The sequence below is a fragment of the Camellia sinensis genome, chromosome 9 (assembly GCF_055761805.1).
Source record: "Camellia sinensis isolate YWXY chromosome 9, ASM5576180v1, whole genome shotgun sequence".
In the NCBI taxonomy this organism is placed as follows: Eukaryota; Viridiplantae; Streptophyta; class Magnoliopsida; order Ericales; family Theaceae; genus Camellia; species Camellia sinensis.
In genome coordinates, this window is record NC_138969.1 from 147,769,303 (window position 1) to 147,795,746 (window position 26,444).

The following is a 26,444-nucleotide window of genomic DNA, read 5'->3' on the forward strand; positions in this document are numbered from 1 at the left end:
AGTCGTTGATATTATCATGTTGTTGCTACACTTGCTGCATCAGAAGAAAGTTTCGCAAGAAGCTTAACATCACGGTATCTCTCGTCTTTTTTTTACTCTTTGATTTAAGTTTTGTAATTTGAATTATATTTTTTATAAACCGCCAATCCGCCCGAACCGCCAAGGCAAATCCGCTATTATTTGCCAACCGAACCGCCGGTTTTTGATAAGGAAAATGACAAATTCTAGTGACACTTTTATCAATCTGCCACCCGTCATACGGTTTCTATTTTTCTTTCAAATCGTACCGACCCGCACTGCGCACACCCCTAGTTAAGAGTGGTATTTTACTTTTATGTTTGGTACAAGAAAACCGACCGAGTTCTAAATCTTCAAAATATGTCATATAATAATTTAAAGGCATTGTAAAAAGAAAAAAAAAAGGTCACCCCTGAAAACCGGTGATTTCCGGTAACTAAAGTGTGCCGGGGTGGTATTTCACTTTTATGTATGGCGCAAGAAAATCATTTTCTATACGGTGGTTAACTACAAAAATATTTTATATAATAATTTAAAGGCATTGTAAAAAGGATAAATATTTTATTCCTGTACTACTGCGAATTGTGGATTTTCAAACATGGTAGTATTTGGTAACATTTACGTGTTTTGTTTGTATTTATAAAATTTTTATAAATTAATTTTTGTTTATTTTTAAAATAACATAAATTACAAATGCATTTCGTTTGAACAAAATGTTTGAAAATTTTAAAAACATGAACTAAAAAATACGTTTGTTCAGATCTAAAATATTTATATTTATTTTTTTATTATTTATGACAGTGAGATCATATATATTATGACTGAAAAAAAAATTAATAAAAAAATTAATTGGAAAAAAAAATAATTGAAAAAAGATTATTCGAAAAAAAAAATTATGTGAAAAAAATTAATTGAAAAAAATATCGGAAAAGAAAATTATTTCAAAAAAAATAATTGAAATAAAAAATTAATTGAAAAAAAATTTGTTAGTCAAATTTTTAAATTTCTGTTTAAAAACTAATGTAAACTTATTTTTTTGAGTTTACGTTTTTTTCTTAAATTTATAAAAAAAGATAACTATTTATAAATTAAAAAAATTATCATACAAATTTTTATGACAATTTTTAAAATTTTTATAAATATAAACTAAGAAGTAAAAATAAAATGATTACCAAATAGACTCAAAGAGGATTAATTGTTCTTTGGCACTGCCGACTACCACTATTTGTCAGTATTATCAACAGATGAAATCTTTATGATACATACCAAGTAAATTATTTTTTTTTTTCTAAGCTATTAATAATAATGAATTATTATTGTTTTATTTATAAAATTTTATACTACTTGATTGATTTGAAGTATTATAAAGGTATTGTCACATGATACTCTGAACTATTGAATAATTATTGATTATGAAAATAAGTAATATAACAATAAATGAGATGAGAGGAATAGTCTTAAAAACACAATCCAATCACATATTCATACATAGAATTTTCACATAAGATGAATTTACATTGTTCTGGAGCCTATACCCATATAACTGAGTTTATCTATGTTTATTTTTGTATAAGGGGAGGAAATGTAAATAAAATAGTGCATTGAAATGTGATGGGCATAGCCCAAATAGGTGGTTCAATGGGCCGTCCAAATAATTTCTAACCCAACTTAGGCGTAGGGGCTAGACAAACAGAAGAGGCAAGTCGCTCCCTTTTCTTTTATGATTTCTGTGACATGATGACATTGCCATGGTTAACTACAGATAGCCATAGACTTACGGTTGATAGGACAACATGAAAGACAGAGACATGGGAGCAATCATGAGTAGGGTACGGTAAGCCAAGAGGCTAACAAAGGTATGAAATATATCAATACATACATACTCTCTCTGACTACTTTTGGACTTTTTTTTCTCTTCTTTCCAATCTAAGTTAATCATTGGATGGTCCTCAGGAAGGAACCCCACCCCCTGGGTCCTTCCGATCTGACTTGGTGCAGGTACTACTGGGAAGACGAAGTTGGCCAACTCGTGGAGCATCTGGATCCTGTCTGACCTATTTCTTGTCCAACCAAACTGCATCATCAGTTGGTGTCATCCGTGGAAACCTTTCGGTTAACAGTTATGTTCATTGTCGCCGGAAATAGTTTCCTTATCACCCATCTTCGGTGTTGGAGTGAATGGTTACGAGACGATCTATGGCTTCACAGCACACCACTGGAAATCCTCAAGCCGAACCCTCCAACCCACCTCAATACTTCACCGAACTTATCAACAACATTAACTGCTTGGCTGAACAAACCCAAGCCTTAATCCATGCCTTACTTCAACGTGAGCTACTAACTCCTCCACCTCCACCACCACAACACATTCCTTAAAACCAAGACCAAATCTAAGACAACCATCCTTAGCAACAAGGACCACTCCTTCCACCTCTCGCTCCACGAGAACCCCTGCCAAATTTGAATGGCTTACCTATCCTTCCTTAAGGTTCGTAACTCAACCAAAATGACCCTCAGCCCTTCCAAAACCACCATCGACAACAACAAAACATTGCCACCCATAAAGGAGAAGCTAGCAGTGTCTAACCCCCTTATGCTAGAGGAGATAATATTCCTGTTTGGGATGAAGAATTACAGTCCATGAAATTTCAGCTTCACAGGGTTATGCAGAATATGCAAAACAAACCTTCCTCCACCACCAACTTCGGCCTTCATCAGGCATAAACCTCTGCCTCCCAAGTTCAAGATGCCATCAATTGACACCTTTGACAGTACCACTGGGCCTGTTGATCATCCAGAGGCTTATAAAATGCTCACGATCTCTCACACTTTCCCTAACAAGATCATGTGTCGTGCCTTTTTAGTTACGTTAAAAGGATCAACACGACTCTGGTTCAGTTAGCTTAAGCTAGACTTTGTAACTTCTTTTGACCAACTAAGTGAGTCATTCTTGAGCCATTTCATTGGCGCTCAACGTCAGCAACACCCGGCGACCCAGTTATGTAGCTTGCTTTTTGTGCTCCTTTCGGATACGACTAGTCCTACAGTTCAGACTCCCGTGGTTTTGAATATGATTTCACAAGCGCAATGTGAAATAGATAAACACCAATGAGTCCAAACTCGGCAATTCTTTTGAAAAATCAATTTTGAATCAAAATGCTAAAAATGGATTGCTTTGCCAGATTTCAGAATCCCCACCTAAATATTTTTGAAAAATCTAGGAAACCCGTGACTCGCGTTAAAGGCCACGTGTCCATCATCACCAAAGTGTCTTGGCTCGGGAACTTAGGTACGAGAGGGGAAGGTCATGAATTAAGCACCGCACTCGCCCGATCAAAGATCGGCCTCTACTAATCATGATGTGATTCTTATTTACATTATATGCTGTTGTTCCGATTATTAGGCTAACATTACTATGTGTTGCACACAAGTATAGATTAATTTGCAAAATTTGAAACGCTTCGATTTCATGTTTGTTTTTGAAAGGTTTTTGAATATGTACCACTTGAAAAAGTGATCTCATATGTACATTTAAGAAAATCGTCCCAACTTAAGCAATTAGCCTTCATCTGCAGGCATTCAGACATGTACATCAACTAAGCACTTAGCCTCATGGTATTATGTTTGACATAACAACAATCACACTTATGCAATATGCTAAAGCAATAAAGCTTACGCAAATTCTTGAGGCGAGCCAAAAGAGAGAAAATAGTTAGAAAAATACATGATCCTAACTAATGAAATATGCCTAATGCAACACATGCAATATGCAATTAGAAGTCTAGCTACTAGCATAGCATGTAAATCAATTTGATAGCATGCAGTTTTAAACACGTTTTTCAAAGAAGTATTTAAGTGACAATGCTTGTTTAGACTGATGAGCCGACCTTTATGCATGCAAGACTAATGGATGCTTTATACATGGAAAATGCTAAAAGAAACATGATGTTCTAAGCTAACCATTATAAGCAATTTAAATAAAAGGGAGAAAGAAATGGGGGTTAGAAGACATACACATTATTACAAATTGGCCCTTGCATAAAAGGGTCCAAATAACTAAATTTAGCTAAGCTAGCTAACAAATTATTAAAACACCGAATTTAACTAACCATTCTAGCTAATTAAATAATTACAACACAAGATTAATTAATTAATCTAATTAATTACAACACCAAGTTAACTAGCTATTCTAACTAAGTAGTTAAATATTACAAGTCCACAAGTTAATGGGCCCCGAGAAATGAGGGAATGACTTATGCATGCACATGATTTTCTCTTATGAGAATGCCTCTGTTTCGCAGCCAAAAGGATTTTGTTTTGTGCTTAGAAAATTGCACTGTTTTCACCTCAACCTCTGCTCTGTTCTGTGAGGAAAATGGTATTGCTTTGTTGAAAAAGGTGGCCGACCGGCCAAAAGTGGTGGGTGGACGGCCGGCCACTAATTTTGGGTTTTTCTTGATGTAACAGAAAACAAACAGAGCATTCGTAGGGGATGTTTGTCCACCTTGCCTCTCCTTATCATTAGACAGATCAAAGGAGGGGTATGCTTGATTTGCAAGCCATCAATCGATGTAAATTCATTGCATGATGGCCCAAGAACCAAGGGATACAATCTCAATAAATGAAACTAAAGACCAACAAAACCTCTTCCTATCATGGAATTGATCAAGAGAAGTGGTTGACCTTAAAAACTTGAACCATTTTCATCACTAACAAGTATGAAATGACTCAAGATTCCATGGGTTCAATTAACGTCTGATTGAACCCCAAACCATGTTATTATCTTGTTACCTCTTTTAAGGCCCAATTTATTACCTCTTTTAATTACCTTTCCATTCATTAGTCCATTTTGTCCAAAATGAAGATTAAGTCCACTAATGGAGAGAGGTGTCAAACAAGAAATTGTTTAGGCATGAAAGAGAGGTCATGCCATTGGTAATGAACCTCTGAAGAGATTAAACCATTAAGCATGGAGTGACCTCTTTCTCAAGCCTAAACAACACTCGGTTGAAACGACTCTCAAAGCAATAAAAAAGACAAGAAAGAAGGGAGGTTGCAGAGGTGATCACATGTGAACACAAGTATGGAAAGTAAGAAATAAATGCTATTAACTCAAATAGGTTGGTGTCTCAGGCCTAAAACACCAAAACTATGAGGACCTTTACACTACAAGCCAACTATACAAAGCATAAATGAACTAAACACATAAAAATAGTCCTAAAATAAGCTAAAATGGTGCTGGAAATAACATAGAAAAGCTTAAAAAACGTTAGCTAAAACAATGGAGAAGTTGAGCGAGTAAACAAGCATAAGGAGGGGTGGCTAACCCCTCCATTTTTGCGACATCAAAACTACATTTTTAGCCTCTAAAAATTAGTGGTAAAAAGTTGGAAAGAAGTTGAGGAAGATATGAGAAACATAAGGGGAAAGGCTTAGGAGACAAGGTACAAAGAGAAGTGATTAACCCCTCTAGCTTTAATAGCCTTAAACCATAAGCTTCTGCCCATAAAAAAAGTTGAAAAATAGTCCAAAAATAGCAAGTAAAGTTAGAAAAGAAGTAGTGTAAAGATAGTCAAAGTTATGCCTCTTGAAGCAAGGTAACTCTTTTGTTAATAAACCTACAAGTTCTCACTCTCAAGGGCTAAGATTTGAGCTTAAGAATCTTAGCAACAAGAGCTAAATTTTTGGTTTAGGAAGTGTAGAGAGAGTGTGTAGGTTGCAAGATAGAGAGAGAGAGAGAGAGAGAGAGAGAGAGAGAGAGAGAGAGAGAGAGAGAGAGAGTGTGTGTGTTATGCAAGTATTGGAGTTGTTGAAATTTTTTCTAATCTAAAACCAAAAGAAAAGGTTATCTATATATAGAAAAACATGTTACTCAGTCAGAAATATCTGTATAGAGACAGCTGGTGCAATGCATGCACCTATGGAGACAGCTTAAACAGCTGGCAAAAAGATTTGGTTTTTTGACACAAGTGGCCAGCCAACAACTAAAGGGGACGGTAGTACACTTCTTCTAGTTGATTGGCAACTAGTGGGGACACTTGGCTGTAAAAAACTGCCTCTTGGGACACTTGGCCGGCCGACCAAGTTCTTGTACAGCAATACATAAAAAGTGGCCGATCGTACACAAAAATCTGTTTTCAAGCTCGACTTCAAACCGGCATATCTCCCCCATCTGGACTCAGTTTCTGTCATTCTTGAGTCTAAATTGAAGCCTCGGAAGTACAATTTCCAATGGTGGTGGCCTCACATCTAAATTATAAGTGTGAAAAGAGATATGCCTATTTTGGTGAAGGTTGCTCATTTCTATCTTAACGGATTGATGCCTAACCTTTTCCCTAACTAGTTTTATTCCCTCCCCTCGTTTTCCTCCAAATCCAAACCTATAAATAAGATATTTTTAAAGATTTTTCAAAGAGTTCACCTCCCTTTCAACTTTGTCCTTACTCGGTTTACCGAAAATTGTAATATTTTAAACAAAATGCAAGCCTTGGAACATCGTAGAAACATTTTAAAAAATATTTTGAAAAAGAGGGTTTTGAGGTCTAAAATAGTTTTGGTCAAATTGGGGTGTAAGGTTAGGGATTTAGAAGCTCTTCTTGCTGAAGAAATCGAACGTTTGTACAACATAACTTTCATCATCGAGTGATCAACCTGAGACGCCCAAGTGTTAAAGGCAGTAAAAAATGGGGCGTTTACAAGCTGCTGAACATTTGGCAGATGGAGAGAGAAGCTTTACGCAGCTTCGTCACTCACTTCAACGTAGAAGCCTTGCAAGTTGAGGAGAATGATGACAAGGTCATCCTAACAACCTTTATGGTTGGTTTGTGCCCGTTTGATTTCCTTTTTTTCCCTCTCCAAAACCCTCTGACCACTATGGCAACCTTCTTAGCTAAAGCCCGAAAATACATAAATGTTGAAGACTCTATGACAATTCGTCAAGACTCTATACCCAAACTCTCATAAACCAAAGATAACAGAAAAGGGCCTGATCCGAAACATAACTAATATCCTAACCAATCCACTCGATACCCCGACCAACCTCCACGTTTTGACCGATCGGCTCCAGCTTGCCTGATCAGTCGGTTCGAGCAATACACACCCCTAAATTCCTTCATGGAGCAAGTCTTACACCAGATCTAGCATAATTATAACTTGAAATGGCCCAAACCCTTAAGAGGCCCTTCTGACAAGCGAGATTAATCCAAATATTGTTGTTTTCATCGCGAATATGGCCATAACACAGAGGACTATATCAACCTCAAGGATCAGGTGAAGAAGTTGATCTATCAAGGCCGATCGAGCTGATTTACCACAGCTAAACCCCACAAAATCCCTTAGACACAATGGTGGCACTCTTGACAAAAGCCTAGAAGTGCATGAACGCAAACGACTCAATGGTCATCTGTACGGAGGTAGAGACATGACCCCTACCAACCAATGAAAAGAGAAAAATGCCCGAGCCCAAGCATCATCTCTGAACCTAGGGCAGAAACCCTTTTCATGTTGAGCACCTTAAGAGATATTTTCAGTGGAGGTCCAATTTTATTTTGTCTAGTTCCATTTCATCTTTGTTTCATGTGTTATCCCCACTTTCAGTTCTTCAGTTTGCTACTTATGTTAAGTGTTAATTTCAACCCAATTATTGTCAAAACATTATATAAGCTAAACTTCAGCAAATCCCATCATTAATAAAAAAAAGGCTACTACAATCTGATCGTTATTTTGCATCCACAAGCCACGACAAAAACAAACACCAGTTGACCGTCTAAGGCCTCAGCTAGACTAAGTCAACCCTTGCGGTAAAAGCCAAATACCAGCCGACCGTCCAAGGCTTCATCTAGACTGAGTCAAACCTTGTGATAAGAGCCAAACACCAGCTAACCGTCCAAGGCCTTAGCCAGACTGAATCAAACCTTGTGGTAAGAGCCAAACACCAATCGTCTGTTCAAGGCCTCAGCCAAATTGAGTCAAACCTTGCGGTACCAGTCTAGACTTCGAACCAGTCACGTATTCAAGGACTACCTATTTGCTATGAATGTAATTAACCAGTATACCAAGCATTTTTGTACACAACGAGAGATTCTTTGGATAATTGACAATCTAGTCGGGTTTAGCCTTATCCATCCGAGCAGGGGCGATACCGATACCAAAATCGAGTAGGCCAAACTTCGAGGGTCATTGAAGGGTCAAACTTCTACTCGAGTGGGGAGATGCGTGTTTGTTTCAAGTGTGGCTAGTTGGATCACATCTATAGCTCTTGTCCTTGGCATCGTAGTTCAGGGATTGTTCCAGGGGTCGAGTATAACGCGTCTCGGAAATCAGGATAAGAATGTGATGGCGATGTTGGCAGAGGGATAGTTGTTTTGGGCAGTTAGTTTTGAGTATCTTGTTTTAGAAACTGGAGGGTAAACAGTTGTAATTATTATATGATCGTTTGTTTTGTAACCAGTACGATATGGACCATTGAAATATTATGACTTTTGTTTTTGTATGTATACATGGTGGGTTATTTATTTTGATGAGTTGGAAATGTTGTAATTTTGAATTTTCCTTAATGTGACATGTATTTTGAGGGTTGTTATGATTAGTTAGAATATTGCGAGAGTGAAGTTATACCAGTCAGTATGTTTGGTTTGGTTGATGTCGGTTTATGTTAGAAGTATAAGTTTTAATTTATTGTAGAGGAAGTTTCTTGGGAAACAAGATAGTTATGTCTTGTAGTGACAGGAGTAGTGTTGTGTTTGCGGTGAAGGTTCGGAATGATGGTGAGGAGGTGATTGTTTTCGGAGGTGGGCCCTGTTTTGGCTCAAGTAGTAATCTAGGTTGAGTAAGAGAATAGTAGGGAATGTAGAGTTGTGACTCGGGTGGAGGAGGATGAGAACTTCTTTTGTTCTTCTGTGGAGTTAGAATAGTATGACTTTGAAGGTCTTGTAAGTGTTGCGTATATGTGTCGGGGTTTGGTTCAGGGTAATTGTTCAGTAAGTATTAACAACTAGTAGATTGACCAGGGGACTTAGTGTTTTGGTTGTACTCGTACAATGAATGGTGGGATAAAATGTGGATCAAAGAGTTGACTTATTGGTCACTGATGGATGGAGATGTTGTGTTTCCTTGTTACTCGGTTTAGGTTGTTACATAGTGTTGGTGGTGTTGTAACGTGATGGGCTTTTGCGAGTTAGCTTGGTACAAGAGAAAAAATATGTGAAACTCGTTGTTGTAAACTTGGTCGGGATTGTGAGTACATTGGTAAAGTGAGGGCACTAGTGTTGAGATAACCTATTTGGGGTTAAGGGTGAGATATTGTGTAGTAAGTAATGGGTTTTGCTTGCATGGTGTGTACTAGTGCATGGTTGGGGGTTGTTCGATGATGTATCGAAGGGGATTGGTCATGGGGCTATCGTAGGAGGTTGCCTTGGTGTAGCAATAGTGTGCCTAATGTATTGTTAAGAGTGGCCTAATGTTCAATAGTGCTATGGTGTTTGTTGTTTAGGTTGGATAGTTGAACTCTGAGTGAAACAATAAGATTGTGTAGAGTGATTGGTGCACTCCATCAAATTTGTTTTGACCTTAGTGGTCCTTGTGTGTGTGGTGTGAAATGTTGGTATATGCCTTGACTTGAGGGGGTGTGGTACTTTAGCTTGAGAAGTCTATTTCAGACTCAAATGGGAAATGAGGATGTGTATGTCACATAGGCATATGTATGATGGGTGAGTTGAGAACCAGAGTACTATAGGTTAACTTTGAGGAATCTAGAAGGATTCAATGAAAATGTGAGGTTGTGTATGGAACTCTATTTCGGAGTTAGTGAGGTTGGGTAAGGTGTTGGTGTTGATGTTGGGTTATATAGCTAGATTTTTCGTGCTCCTTTCGGATACGACTAGCCCTACAGTTCGGACTCCCGCGGTTCTAAATTTGATCTCAAAGTGCAATGTGAAATAGATAAACACGAAAGAGTCCAAATCCGGCAAATCTTTTGAAAATTTGATTTTGAATCAAAATGCCAAAAATGGACTGCTTTGCCAGATATAGAGTTGCTACCTAAATATTTTGACAAATTTAGGAAACCCATGACTTGTGCCAAAGGCCACGTGTCTGTCATCACCAAGATTGTCTCAGCTCGAGAACTTAGGTTCAGGAGGGAAAGGTCATGAATTGAGCACCCCCGCTTGCCCGATCAAGGATTGGCCTCTACTAATCATGATGTGAATCTTATTTACATTATATGCTCTTGTTCTGATTATTCGGCTAACTTACTATGTGATGTGTACACAAGTATAGACTAATTTGCAAAAATTGGAGCACTTTGATTCATTTTTGTTTTTAAAATTGTTTCGAATATGTACCACTTGAAAAAGTGATCACATATGAACATTACTCAAATTATTCCAATTCAAGCAGTTAGCCTTCATCCATAAGCATTTAAGCAATTTATCACTTAAGCAATTAGCCTCATGGCAAGCATGCTAAACATGGCAACAATCACACGCATGCGATATGCTAAAATACAAAATGCTCACCTAGTACTCCAAGGCAAGCTAAAAGAAACAAAAGAATTAGAAAACATGCATGTCCCTAACTAATGCAACATGACTAATGCAATACATGCGATATGCGACTAATAGGCTTGGTTACTAATTATGATATGTGAATCAATTTGATAGCATGCGGTTTAAGCACCTTTTCAAATAAGTATTTAAACGACAATGCAGTGTTAGGATGATGAACCGAGCCTCGATTCATTCAAGACAAGTGGATGCAAATCATGGAGTATGTTAAAAGAAACATGATGTTCTAAACTACCCATCATAAGCAAGTAAATAAAAGGGAGAAAGACTTGTGGTTGGAAGACATACACATTATTACATTGCTTGCCCTTGTGCAGGAGGGTATGAATAAATGGACTAGCTAATTAACTAATTAACTAACTATTACAAACTGAATAAAGTAAATTAACTATACTAGCTAATTAACTAATTATCACAATAACAAATTTAACTAACTATTCTAGCTAATTAAATAAATGCAACACATAATTAACTAGCTTATTCTAAGCATAACACTAATGCTATTACAACATCACTTCACGAATCTCGAGGATCAAGGGAGAGCTCATGTATGGATGCAGATTTCCACCCGATAATGCTCCCCATTTGGCTACCGAAATGACTCTATTGCACAGTCACAGTTGGAAAAATGCACTGTTTTTTTTCACCTTAGCTTCTGCTCTGCTGGAAAAAGGGCACTGCATGTCTTGAAAAAGTGGCCAGCAACCAGAAGTAGTGGCTGACAGCCCACACAAATGGGTCTGTAGTTCCCAAGATGTTTAGGCTTGAAAAACTACTGTTTTGGTCCAAAAACAAGGCAAGATGTTCACAGGATTTTGAGGCTCAAAGCTGAGGCATTCTGCTGAGGACTTCGAGCATTTGATAAGCATATAAAAATTCATCATCGGGTGTGCAATCAGTGGCGCCCAAGTCGTAAGGGCGGTCAAAAATGGGTTATCTACTGTTGCCCCTCTTTGATAGAACTTGAAGTCATGACATGACGTGAGTGAATGTCAAAGCCGAAGACGACCCATTTTGACAAGGCCGTAAGACTTGGGCAAACAATCAAGACATAAATAAAATTGGTTGAGCCCACAAGCTGCCTACGTATCCCTTTGCAGGGAATCAAACCAGCGTAGTTCTTAGGCAGGATGCAAATGATATGCATGGAAAAAAGCTTTGAAAGCTGGACTCACACACTTTGCGAAACCGGCTATTTTGAAAACTCATGATCATGTAGGATGATGTAATAACCAATAACAGATGTAACAAGCAATACCAGATGTAATAAGCAAAAATAGTTATAATCAATTACGATAAGCAATAACAAATTAATGACATATGAATGAATTTTCAAGCTTAAAGAAAAATAAGTTTTATAAGCAAAACATGCACTCTAACTATGTTTTACGCGTCCCGAGATAAAAATCGCTCACAGTCGCGTTTCACACGTCCTGAGATAAAAAACCACTCAAAGTCGCGGTTCACGCGTCCTGAGATACTCTAATTGTGATGCCCCTGTTCCGTAGTATGCTAATTGGTCCTTAATTTGAGTATGATTATGTGTTTAATATGATTTCATGTGCCTGTAGACACCCCATTTTTGACCGCCCTTAAGACTTGGGCGTTACTGATGGTTTACTTGGTGGAGACAGGTGTGCAGGGGAAATGTTCAGTTTCTTCGGCAAGGAGAGAGGCAAATCCTTCAAAACACTTTGTTTAGGAGTTTGGAGTTGAAGAAGAGAGGAAAGGAGAGGAGAAAACTAATTTGGGAGAAGTTCGGCATGAATCCGGGTAGAAGCGAGTCGAGCAGCCCTCGCTGAATCGGGCTTATCTGTCTGTACGCTTGGAGTTTAGCTATGGGGCCACCACCGTCGGAAAGCTTACTTCTGGGGCTTCATTTTTCACTCAATAATCTCCTAGAGCCAAGTCCGGGTGGGGGAGATATGATCAGTTGAAGTCGGGCATCATCCCGGTTGGATCGAATCTGCGCGGCTTCACGAAAAAGGGCATAACTTTTTGCACAGAAGGAATTTTAATGCAAGGTTTGCGCCATTAGAAAGCTAACTTCCGGGGCTTAAATTTGGACACCAACCGGCACTTTTTTGACCTCACCGGCCACCCATCGGCACTATATTTATCCGACCGGCAATTTATTGTGCCGACCGGCAATTTATTGTGCCGACCGGCAGGTTAAAGTAGCCGACCGGCCTTTTTTGCTAGCCGACGACCTTCCGGAGCATTCTGCAGATTGAGTGGATTCCAGCTGTGCCAGTTGGAGGGCACAGACTGGATCCTCCATACACGTGTATGGAGGATCTTGGCTCTTGGTTTTGAAGCTTCTAAGAGAAGTCTTACTCCCTTGGCTCTATAAAGGAAGCCCTCTTCTTCCTTATACTAGGTTAGAAGAAACAAACCAGCTGAGGCACCATATAGATACAAGCCTATATCTATACATTCACCCCCTCTCTTCAAAGCTAAAAAGTCCATGATCCTTGGCCATTTACACACCAACTCATAGCACAAGGCTTCCATCATCCATTCCAGAAGCTTGAGGCTGATTTTCAGAGCTAGGAGTGCTGCAACTCAAGCCAAGAGGCTGTCAAGACTTGGTCTACAAGGGTGAGCTCCTTTTCTTCCCTTTTCTAGCCTATTCTTGCATCATATCTAAGCCATAGTTTCTTGTATATTTGAGCTCCGGCCAAAACTGAAAGTAGCCTTTTTTTGAGCTGTATTTCATCTTTCATTAAGGGTCCTACCCTATTTGAGACCTCCATTTTGCACTTGCCACTTTACACCTTTGTATGCCATCATTTTTGCATAGTATTTTTGGCCCATGTGTAATCTGTTTTGGAGCATGTTATAAACTGTGAATAGGCTTATTTTGGGCCCTTCTTCAACATTGAAGAAGGGCTCATCCTTGTTTGGGATCTCCATGTACCACTTGCCATTGTAGCCCTCTTTGGCCCCCTTTTTTGCATAATTTATTAGCCTGTTTTTCTTCTGTTTTTGTGGCTTGGTCCGAACTTAAAGTGGCCATATTTTGACCCCCTTGTCATGTTTCATTAAGGGTCTTTGGATATTTGATGAATATTTTGTGTACTTCATGTTATAGCCCTCTTGTGGCCTTAATCTTGCATAAATTGTTTGCCATGCTTGTATCTGTTTTCGAGCCTTGTCATCTACTGAAAAACATCATATTTTTGGTCCCTCTTCAGTGTTGTAGAAGGGTATTTTTCTGTTTGGGTTTTGCATCTACCACTTGCTTCATTACCTCCCCTGCGGAGCCGTTTTTGCATGCCATTGTTGCCCTATCTTTGCTTGTTGTTTGGCCATGACTTGTACTAGAAAAATGCTTATTTTGAAGCTGTTTTGCTTCTGTCTTCATGCTCCATGTCCATATTGTGCATGCTTTGTATAGCTGTAAGCCATTTCGGGTGCCAAAAGTCCATGTTTCGGGACTATTCCATGTATCGGTTGTGTTTTCGCCTCATTTCGGGGCTGTTTTCCCCCACATTTCAGTGCTGAAATTCCATTAGCATGATTGCATGCCATTTCCATGCTATTGCATTGCGTATGCCATTGCCTCGGTTTGCGTGCCCGTGTGCACGCATTTCGAGGCACTCCATTTTCATTCATCGGCCTCTTATGTGAGTGTGGCTGAGGCTCTCTCATGTTAGTATAAGTCCATGTTGCATTCTACATGCCGTTTTAGCCATTGCATTGCATATGCCATTGCCTCGGTTTGCGTGCCCGTGTGCATGCGTTTCGAGGCACTTCATTTTCATATTATGGCCACTGTTTTGGGCCTAACTAGAGCTGCCTAATTCATGTTTAAGACCATCCTTGGCTTATTTGCATGCATCATCTTGCATGTTTGCTTGTATCGGCATGTTGCATCCTTAGCTCGTATGCCTAAGTTGCATTGCATCTTGCATGCATCACCTTGCCTCTTGAGATGAGTATGATAGAGGTTAGGCCTCCTTGTGTGTTTATTTGGTTTGCATGCATTTGAAATCAAAGTTGCATACTTGGTTCTTTGGGCCATCATGCATGGAAATGCGTGATTGGTGGTCCGAGAACCGAGGCACATGTCCCTTCGAGTCATTACAATGATAAGAGACATGGTTGGTGCATATATGCCTTGAAATGTGCTGCCATGCTTTGCCTTGTCCTCTGTTGCTGTGGGTTGCAGGTTCTGCAGGAATACTCTGCCGACCGGCAGTGTAAGGTGCCGGCCGGCAATCTTTTCTCTGCCGACAGCTTCAATTTTGTGCCGGTGGCAACATCTCAGTGCCGGTGGCAATTTCACCCAGCCGGTGGTGTCTCCCAGCATCCAAGGAAGCAGTCCTGAAATTTTGGCAGCCTCCAGAGGAGCACAGGAAAGAAAACAGAGGCAGCCTACGCATGGCGGCGCGCTTCCCGAGGCGGTTTACTGTTTTCTTAGAATAATTAATTTGTTAATTAATTTGTAATATTTAATTAGCTTGCGTAGTTAATTAATTTGTAATATTTATTTGGTCCCTCCGAGCGAGGGCAAATCTGTAGTAAGTGTGGGTGAGTGTGTGCATGTCTTCCAACCCCCACTTCTTTCTTCCCTTTTATTTACCTGCTTATGATGGTAGATTAGGGCACATTTATTTTAGCATACCTTATGCTATGCATGCGTGCATTCATGCATTTGTTGACATGCATCAGGCTCGGAACATCATGCTAACTGCATTTGTACTTTAATTCAAAAATTGACTATGTGATAGTTGATCGCATTTCATATGCCATGTTTAGGGCTAGCCGAGCCTGCCTAGATCGCATTTTGCATGCGATGCATTAGCCACTTTTAACATGAACTAGGACATGCATGTTTGCTAACTAGTTTACTGTTTTGGCACGGAGTACGATGTAAGTATTTTTGCTTTAGCATCCAACATGCGTGTGAGTGTTGCCATGACAGTATGCTTGCCATGCGGCTAAGTGCTTACATGAGATAAACTGCTTGAATGCCTGTGGGTGGAGGTCAAATTGCTTAAATTGGGATAATGCGTTAAAACTGCGATTTTTAAGCCCACTAGATAGTGGCAAAACCATCTTTTCCAAAAGCCCACTTGAAGGTGGCAAAACCTGCATTTTAGCCTACTTACGAGTAGCAAACCATTTTCAAAACGAACATAAAATGTTTTATTTCCAATTTGGGCGATTCGGTCTATACTTGTTTGTCGCGCACATAACATAGTAATTCTAGGCTAATAAATGGAATAAGAACACGTAAAGTTTTCAAAAACGGATATCACGGTTAGTAGAGGCCGGTCTTCGGACCGGGCGAAAGGGGGTGCTCATAGCTGACCTTCCCCGATCGTACCCAAGCTCCCGAGCCGAGACAACTCCGGTGATGACGGACATGTGGCCTTCGGCACCGAGTCAGGGTTTCCTAAATTCTCCCATAAAAAATATTTAGGTGGCGACTCTGTATCTGGCAAAGCAGTCCATGTTTGGCGCTACTTTTTCAAAAATCTGTTTCTCAAAACGATTTGCCAGATTTGGACTCTTTGGTTCAGATTAAGAACCGTGACACAAATCGAGTCCGAACTGTAGTAGCATTGAGGCCCACGGGCGCTGTTACAGTGCCATTGTGTGAAAATATGTGGTTCTAAATTTCTATCTGTTCACCGTAGGAATATCTGTTTGATTATTTGCTTTGGAAATTAAATTGAGGGCCTTATCGGCCACAGAACCTGAAATTGATTGTGCCATTGTGATTAACGTAATCTATAGAGCTTATGGTGAAATTTAATTAAAAATTTACTTGGGTCAGATTAAATTGATTAAATTGATGATTTAGTGCCTAATTATTTAATGTTATTAAATGATAGTTAGTGGGCCCTTATGTGTGAGGCCATATACACTCTCATTGCCTCTTTTGAACTCAAAAAAAATCTGATTTTGGTGCCTTGAGAGAGAGAGGGAGCCGGCCATAGAGATAGAAGGGAGAGACTTGTGCAATTTTGACTCAAGCTTGGATATTTGAAGTCTAGTTCAAGAATTAACCATAGATTGGGCTTCTAGGTATGCAATTCATTCTTGAATTCATGAGTTTAATGTGTAATCTTGTGTGTTCAAGGTTTGCTTGTAACCAAGAGCATGAGTTGAGTTGGTTTTGTTGGAATGAAAGCTTGATATGTGCATGCATGTAAAGAATACCTATGGAATCACAAAATCTAGCATGTAAATTGTAAATTATGAAAGATTGGAAGTGTAATCCCACATGCAAGCATGTTTTTGTTGAGTTTCATGGGAATGAGCACTAATTGCATCATTAGAAGTGAAAATGAAAGTCAAAATGGGCATGCATGTTGTTTATTAAAAATGGAAACCTTGAATGCATGAGTTTGAGTTAATTTGGGGCATATATGTGATCAATTTGTGAAATTGAGATCCATGTTGATGTATTTTAGTGTTGGTACCATGTTAGTACAAGTATATGTGAAATTGGAGCCATAATATGCAAGAGATGTGGTTGAAATGTCGAATTTGAACTCAGAAACCATTCTGGAAAACCCAGAAAATTGATGTCCGCTCGAGCAGGGAAACCGCCGCTCGAGCGTGGATTTCATGCTCCCAGTATTTTTTTGTGCAAACATGATGTCCGCTCGAGCGGGGAAGTCCACGCTCGAGCGGGGAGCTATGTAGACAGGCATTCCGCTCAAGCGCCCGAGTTCATGCTCGAGCGTAAATTTGATGCAACCAACACTTTTGCAAACCAATTAGGTCCGCTCGAGCGGGGAAGTCCACGCTCGAGCGGGGACCCTGTTTTCTAAAATTTTGTATGCTCATTCTGTGTTTCATTTCCCGTTCTCTTTCACTTGCAAGCACTCTTAGGCATGCATTGAGCATTGTAATTGAGTTAAAGAGATAAGAATAGAGCCTAAAGAGGAATATGTGAATTAAAGAACGGATTAAATCGGTTGTGACCCTTATTTGCTATATGATGTGTACGATCAAGCTCCAAGGCAAATCCACAAGCCGATCACTATGAGCAATATCGATATTTGAAATTCATCATTTATCCAATTGCTTATTTCTTATAAGCCTTATAAGTTCTCGGTTTGAATTATGGACAAATGTTTGATATGACATGAATGAATGGGGCGAAGGCTGTTTTGACATGAATAGATGGGGCAAAGGCCGTTTTGACATAAATAGATGGGGCAAAGGCCATTTTGACATGAATGAATGAGCCGGAGGCCGTTTTGGAATGAATGAATGGGCCGAAGGCCGTTTTGACATGAATAGATGGGCCAAAGGCCGTTTTGACATGAATAGATGGGCCAAAGGCTGTTTTGACATGAATGAATGGGCTGGAGGCCGTTTTGACATGAATGAATGGGCCAGAGGCTGTTTCGAGTTGAAAGTTTGAATGGGCCAAAGGCCAGTTTGTCATCTGAATGGGCCAAAGGCCGTTTTGATACAAATGAAAGTTTAAATGGGCCAAAGGCCAGTTTGTTCAGAACCGCAGTCACTTGACTTAAATTGTGTATACATGTTAAATGAAAATATGAATTGGGCCCAAGGCCGTTTGAAGCACATTGTTCTACATATCGTTTGTACAACTGCTGCATTTGATATTATTCACTGGGCTATCGCTCACGCTCATTCATGTGTTTTGTAGGTGAGCCCAGAGAAGTCCAAACCCAACTCCAGTGAAGTCTATGTGGAACAACAAAGGTTTTTGGTAGAGTCAGCCCTTGTGTCTCATGCACGAGACTCGTCTTCGCCCTTTTGTTATGTAATTATATATTGTCCTGTTGGTGAAGACTTTGTATATGTTGTGCATAGTTTGATGGGTTGACTTAGACTTATATGATCCTGTTTGTACTGAACCTTATGAAGTACATATTTTGTTGTGAGTTATTAATGTGCATATGCATGGTTTGCTATGATGTTCCATGTAAGCACAGCTCTATGGACAAAGTTTTAAATTGCTTCCATTTGGCCCCCATTAACTCTATTAAAATACGTTGGGTTTGGTTTGAGGTCGTAGGTAATCTCATGATTACTGGTCGATTATGTCCTTAACCCACAGGGGCGGGTTCGGGTCATGACACTAATCATGCTAAAATCGTGAGAAGAGGAGAAAAAATACTCGAGGTTGCGTTTCACGCGTCCCAAGATAAAACCCACCTAGGGTCGCGCTTTCACGCGTTCTGAGATACTCTAATCATGCCAAAAATGTAAGAAGAAGTGCAAAACCGCTCGGGGTTGTGTTTCATGCGTCCCGAGATAAAACCCGCCCGAGATTGCGTTTCATGCGTCTTGAGATACTCTAATCACGTTAAAATCGTGAGAAGAGAAAAATCACTCGGGGTCGCGTTTCATGCGTTCCAAGATAAAACCCGCCCAGGATCGCATTTCATGCATCCTGAGATACTCCAATCACACTGAAATCGTGAGGAGAGAAGAAAAACCGCTCGGGCGAGATAAAGCCCGCCTAAGGTGATGTTTCACGCGTCTTGAGATACTCTAATCATGCTGAAATCGTTAGAAGAGGAGAAAAAACGCTTGGGGTCGCGTTTCATGTGTCCTGAGATAAAACCCGCGCAGGGCCATGCTTCACACATCTAAGATACTCTAATCACGCTAAAATCGTGAGAAGAGTAGAAAAATTGCTTAGGGTCATATTTTACGCTGCCCGAGATAAAGCATGCCCAGGGTTGCATTTCACGTGTCTTGAGACACTCTAATCACGCTGAAATCATGAGAAGAGGAGAAAAACCCCTCGAGGTCACGTTTCACGCATCCTGAGATAAAACCCGCCCAAGGTCGCGCTTTACGCATCTTGAGATAAAGAGAAAAGGTAACAAGATTACATAATAAACACAATATAGTGAAAGTGTGCGATAGATGCACAAAGTGAACAAGTGCGATAGATGCAAATAGTGAGCAAGTGCGATATATGCACAAAGCGAAAAAATTATAGATCAATACAATGACAACGTATGTTCTGTGCAAGATAGACAACCGACGTCTGATGTTAATTGAAAGCATGTTCTATGCCAGAAACAAGATGCACGTTCTATGCAAAACTAAAAGCATATTTTATGCATGAGTCATGAACGATACAGGGCACGTATGCAACATAAGTGTATATGAAAACGCACATTCTATGCAACAGAAGAGAAAAAATATGTAATTTGACAGAACGAATAAAAATGATATTCTATGAGAACCTCCGATTTACCCCTCAGAGGCTTTGCAACATGCCAAAAAAGGATACAACCTGTTCATATTGGCAAATGGAGAACATTTGCGCGCTAGAATACAATGAGTATTGGAAACGGCACAATCGGAACACAGTTTCAAGCTCCTCAAAGATCAATCTGAACCCAAAAGAGAACCTCCCATACATTGTCAGGGCAAAGGAGGCACACAACAGAATCAGGCCACTAATGAAGACTGCTGGCCACTAATGTGGCCTACCGGCCACCATTAGTGGGTTGCCGGCCACTAATGCAAAAATCGGGGCAAAAAGGACATTTTCCCTCGGGCCTCATTAAATGCACATCAAAGCTTCATTTCCTCATAACCCCTTGCTCGAAATCTTCCTCTCTCTCTCTCTCTCTCTCTGGGTGCTTATTCTCTTTGAATCCGTGCTTTATACATGTTTTCCAACGCCTTACGCAAACTAAAAAAAACACCTCTGATTCTCTACACTTTGAACCAATTAGATTTTGTTTTCGTTGATCTTTTTGCATTTTCATCACTTCGGGCTTGTTTATCTCGAGTTTCTCTCGGGTTTTGCAAACTTTCCCAAGTTTTGACTTTTTCTCCTATTTTCTCTCTCCTAGGGTTGACTTATTCCAAGTTTTCCCTTTTTTCTCCATTTTTCTTCATTTTTCACCCACTTTTCGCCCACTTTCCAGATGGCGGATGATATTCCACATGACGGTGCTCCTCTTGAGGTTTCATCTCCACTATCACCTCATATCAAGGTTGAGGAGGTGGTGGTTGCCAAGGTTAGTGAGGCAATGGAGGGCATGGCGGTTGACCTTGAGACGGAGTTTGTTTCAGAGCTCGAGTTTGAGCCATTACCACTGAGGGTACGGCCCTTTGATCCCATGATTTATCACTACCACACACATATGCTACCGTTTGGAGGCATCAGACGCTTTGACGATTTTGCCGGTGGCGTGCCGGAGGACATCTTGCTGAGAGAGCCTCACTCTCACCTTTCCGATGGTGCTTCCAAGGTACAAACTTTATTTTGCATGCATTCTTGCCTTTTATTTGACTGTATTTCTTACACTGCCTTGCATCTGAATGCTCTTTATTACTGTCTTTTATCGGATTCACTCTTTCTTTGCCATAGGAGGACTCCCACTCTTACAGGGGTTATGGAGTAGTTACAGCCAAGTATTGGTATTATGAGCTCCTGCCAGAGGTCCACAACGTTGTCGACGAGGCTGGCTTTGGTCTATTTTGCATCGGACTCTTGCGATACTTGGTGAGCTGGGCTATTTTCGGAGTGCTGGTAGAGAGGTGGTGGGACACCACCAACTCTTTCCACCTCTCTTCTCCTGGAGAGATGACGATGACTCCCTACGACTTCGCCATGATCATAGGCTTAAGAGTAATGGGTGATCCGATCCCCTTCGACATGGACATGGACATGGACGAGTGAAAGGCAGCTTGGATCCACATGCTGGGAGCGCGCCCACCTCTATACAGGCCCGCAATGGTGAGGTATAGCTAGTTCACTGAGCACTTTCGCAAGAGTGAGCCCGAGACACTGGAGGAGGTAGAGTAATATGTCAGGGGCTTCTTGATGTTCCTCCTCAGTACCACCTTGTTTGCGAACAGGTGGAACACTGTGGGTTTATATTTATTTAGCGCCTTCGTGACATTGCCTCGAGTTCGGTTCTATGACTGGGGTGGAGCTGGCCTCACCACACTCTATGGCTACATGAGCTCCACTTCTCGCATGAGGGGAAAGCGGGTTAGTGGCTACTGGAGAGCCTGGGAGGTATATACCACACCTTTTTGCTTTTGCACTTTCTGTTCAACGTCTATTCATGCATTGTGCTTTCTACTTTGCGCTTTCTGCTTTGTATCTATTCGTGCATAGTGCTTTATGCTTTGCACTTTCTACTTTATATCTACTTTGCACTTTCTGCTTTATATCTGTTCATGCATTGTGCTTTCTGCTTTACACTTTCTGTTTTATACCTGCTCACAACTTGCATTGTTGATAACATTGTTACCCTTTTCTTGCAATTATGGGCTTATGCCTATTTCCCTGCTCTGGCTCCAGAGCCTGCAGATGAGATCCCCCTTGTAGTGCCTTATTCACGGCTATACGACGGCCAGTGCCAGTACTGGAGTCGTGATGACATAACCTTCGCCTTCTACTGCCGATACTTCGATACGGTGGTTGTCGATGAGGTAATCCGAAACTCACAGTCATTTTTGCTTTACTATTGTTCTGATTTATACTTCGACAGCTGATGACAACTAACAACCTGTGCATTCTCTGTTTGCAAATTACATGGCAGCCTTAGGCGATGATGCTGGCTGGAGTGAGGGACCATTACGCCGGGGCTTGGGCCACATTCTGATTTCGGATTTTGCTAGGGGGCCAAGTTTGCCAGGCCTGGTTCTTGAGTGAGCGGTTTATACGCCAGACTCTAGGCTTCCCTGATTTGGTTGTTCCCATGCTTCCCCCAGCATCCATGAGGATAGCAGATAGCCTTCCAGTTGAGGCGATTATTCAGTTCATGGTGGGACTAGATGCCGACTTCTTCGGAGTGGAGGGTGACTACGTAGCTTTCATCTAGACTTATCTTATACCACCCTTGATCGGAGTTCACGCGGGCGAGGCTACTCGGGATGCCGAAGTTAGTATCGGAGGGACTTTTCCTGTTACGCAGGTTGTTGGTTGGCTAGCGATTCCCACTGTGCTTACATATTAGCGATCGACCGGGTCAGCGTATCAGATCCCGATAGAGCCACCCAAGGCAGGGCATGGGTGTATCAGAGCCCGTGGCGCATCTCAGGTATGAACCACACATCACTGTACTTTTCTTTTTCCAGAGATTAATTATTCCAGATACTGATCATTCAAATGCACTTACAGGCACCGATCGAGTACACAGAGGGCCTACTCCAACTGGTGGCTTCTCTGACTGGCTTGGTGCAGAAGAGGGAGACGTTGCTTGATCTCCACAACATCCAGGTATTTTTTCCTACTTTCCGCATACATTTCACTACTACCTCGTACTGTTATGCACCACACTATCATATTCCCACTAGCACACTGACACACATACAGTAACACTCACACCACTCCACACTGCACTGACACACTATAATCATATTGTATCTTTTGCACTCATTCCGTATACATACACTGTATCTGATATGTTGACACTTATTTTCCAGATCCCATCTATACTGAGGATGCCAACAGCAGCGGCACTAGCGGCACCCTCTCCGGCGACAGGGAGAAGAGGTAGACAGGTCCCAGCAAGCAGCCGAGATGAGCGCCAAGGTTGAGGTAAAGGAAGGGGTGTTCAGAGCCAGAGCAGCGAGTCCGAGCCTGTATTGAGCGGGGATGATACCGGGACCCGCAACTTTGATGAGGTAGTGGGCCGATATCCTGAGTCTGAGAGCGGAGGTGATGATGCTGGCTCAGGGTTAGGGAGCGGAGGTGATGAGACCGACTCTGGCTTAGGGAGCAGAGATAATGAGATCGACTCTGGCTTAGAGTTTGATTCTGATAGCGGTGCTGACGGAGACAGTGCCGCTGAGTCCCCTCTGAGGAAGAGGCCGAAGAGGGCCTCTCGAGCTTGAGATGACTGGCGCTGACTTTTGTACTTTTTTAGTTAGTTTCTTTTATTTTCGTAGTTCAGCACATGGATAGCTTCAGATAGGCTTTTACTTTTGCTTTTGAAAACTTGTACCCTCTTTTGTGAAAACTATGATTGGGGAAAAACCGTACAGTTTTATGAAAAGAGTTATTGTTTTACATCAAGAGCACCACATTTGCAGAATGAAAATGGAGTTGAATTTGAAATCAGAAATAAAAATTGTATTGGCATGATGTTCTTAATCGGGTAATGAACTGACCAATGACCAAAAATACAAACTACAACTCGATAAACAAAGCAAAAACAACTCAAACACAGATATGCAGACTTGCTAAAACCAAAAGACTCAAAACAAGACCTCAAAACACAAAGACCAAGACAAAACTAGACTGCCAAAAATGCCAGACCCATAAGTGGATGGCGGTTGCCGGCCACAAAGGTGGGTTGCCGGCCACTTGTGATGAAACCACCAGACAGTTGACAGTTGGCCTCCACTCACAGCCTTATCTTCTACAAAAGGTCTTTCTTCATGATTTCTTCACCAGAACCTCATTTTTGCTGCTGTTTCTTTCACAAATGGAGATATTTCTTGCTAAGAAACTCACGGATTGGATAGCCATTTTAAACGGCATGGAAAATTTAAATTTCTAAAGTTTCGGCATAAACGCACTTTTTTCGTTGCGCCATACTCCATTTCTCTTTTCGTTTCTCCATGTCGCGGCCTGATGCTAGGACCCAATTACGCATGTATTCTACTTTGAAACACAGGAAATGTGCCCGACTCTTGAAGAGTTTCGGGCATTGATGGAAACTCGGCACGATGAGGAAATCGTACCTCAGCCCCATTTTGGCCACGCTTAAGCTTTGGGATGGATGTTTGGGCTTACTTTGCACGAAGCTCGATTTGTGGCCCATGACGAAGAGCTAAACATACCCAGCTTGATTCATCGATTTTCTGACATCAGTGACAGAGGAGACCCTCTCTGGCGAGGTTTTTGTCAACATGCTCTCTGTTTATGTATGCTCGTACATTTTTTTCCTGCCCTTAGTTACGGTAAAACTAGCACTCGGTTGATCGAAGTGGCCCAATATTTGAAAGTAAGTAAGAGTTACATAGGTTTGACGCTGGCCGAGACCTTGATGGGCTTTGATGCTTTTCATCGGCGAGAGACCACCATATTTGCGGGGAGTCCACTACTTCTTCAGGCATTGTTTCCCGCCCTTTCTGATATATGCCTCACACATCACTCTGCAGTCATGCTCTATTTTCTCTCAAAGCCCTTTCTTCACTTTTCTCTCAACGTACATCTCTCTATTCTTTAATCTCTCTTATTTTTCATCCATTCCCAGGTATGTCTGATAAATAAGCTGAAGGTGGTGGACTCTTTCCCCGAGTATTTAGCTCAAGTTTATTTCTTCCGCCAACGACTAGTGGATTTTCCCAATGAGGGATGGTGGTACAACTGGATGTGCAATAGATCTGCTCCTGACATAGCTTGGCATTGCTATTCGCTTAATCTGACTGAGATGAGTTACAGCATGACTCGGTAGCCTGGTATACAGTTGATTTGCCTCACGCATTGCATGCTCTACTTTCCCTTCCGGTTCAGACGCCAGTTTGGGCATGATCAGACCTGTCCAGAGGAAGAGGTAGAATACCCGGCTTCATTCCTGATTCGTGCTTCACACTTGGCTAGATACATTATTGCCTGGAGGATGAGAGAGCTTCTGGCCCGTACCCCTAGTTTCAGTTATGTCCTTTCTGGCGAGTGCTTGACTTGGCTTGAGGATGAGACACAAGTTGGGCTCACTTTGGCTACAGAAGCTTCTGCAAGCACAAACAGAGGATGCAAGAGCACCTGACATGTCTATGCCCCTAATTTATTGCTTTGACCTTTCTTTTCAAGTTTTATGATGTGAAAGAAACTTTGATTTGTATCGGAGAGTTGGAGAACTTTATATTAAAATCAATGGAATTAAAGTTGTGAGCACTAAAAATTTTCCTTTTGGTCCCAAAATGGTCAGAGTTGTAAAAGGTAAAATTTTGAACAAAATCAACTTTTACTGAAATTTTCGAAAACCATTTTAAAAAATGATCACTGCCTAACACGCACAAAATCAATCCTCAAGATATGCAACCCCAAATCAAAAGGTCATAACTGTCCCTACTTGCATACCACTACTACTCTGTATTGTAAATAGCTTTTCTTCCCAAAATGAAGATCACAACTGAACTGACAGATGATGAATAAAGATGACCCAATCAGAAAAGTGAACATGATAGTTGAGTTGGAGATGGTTATAGCCGAACTTCAAGATGAAGTTGCCTACGTATCGCAAAGATGGGAATCAGGCCTTACGTAGTTCAGTTCAGGTTCACTCAAGTATTAACTCTCTCCTTTTGTACCCTAACTTTTGCCAAAGTCACCTTTTAGGGTTTTCAACTTTACAAGCTCAGTTTTTCTTTATTTCTAATTTTTCTTGCTCTAATATTTGCCTAGGTCACCCCTTCGGGTTTTCGGCCTAGCGAGCCTCTCAAGGGTAGTATTTCTTCAACTTGTCCATATTGATCGACTGCGAAAATTCCAGGCGATCTAGGTCCATAAGAATAACCGCCCCTCCTAACCAGATAGCTTTGATGATGTAAGGACCAGTTTAATTGGGTTTGAACTTGCCCTTAGGGTCATAGATAGGAGCTTGGTTGTCTTTCAATACCATGTCTCCCTCTTTGAAATTCTGGGACTTAACTTTCTTGTTAAAAGCCCTAGTAATTCCGCACTAGCAGCCCTAAACATGATACAATGCCTTTAGCCTCCTCTCATCACACAATATCAACTCCTCAAATCTAATCTATTGCCAGTCTGCCTCCACTATCTGACACTTAGCCATAACTCGCAGCGACGGGACTTCAATTTTAATTGGCAAAATGCTGTGATAACCCTGCCTTGTGCTAAGTTAATTAATCATGATTATGTTGTGATTATGTGATTAATTTGAATTTGGGTGTTAATTGCATGATTATACG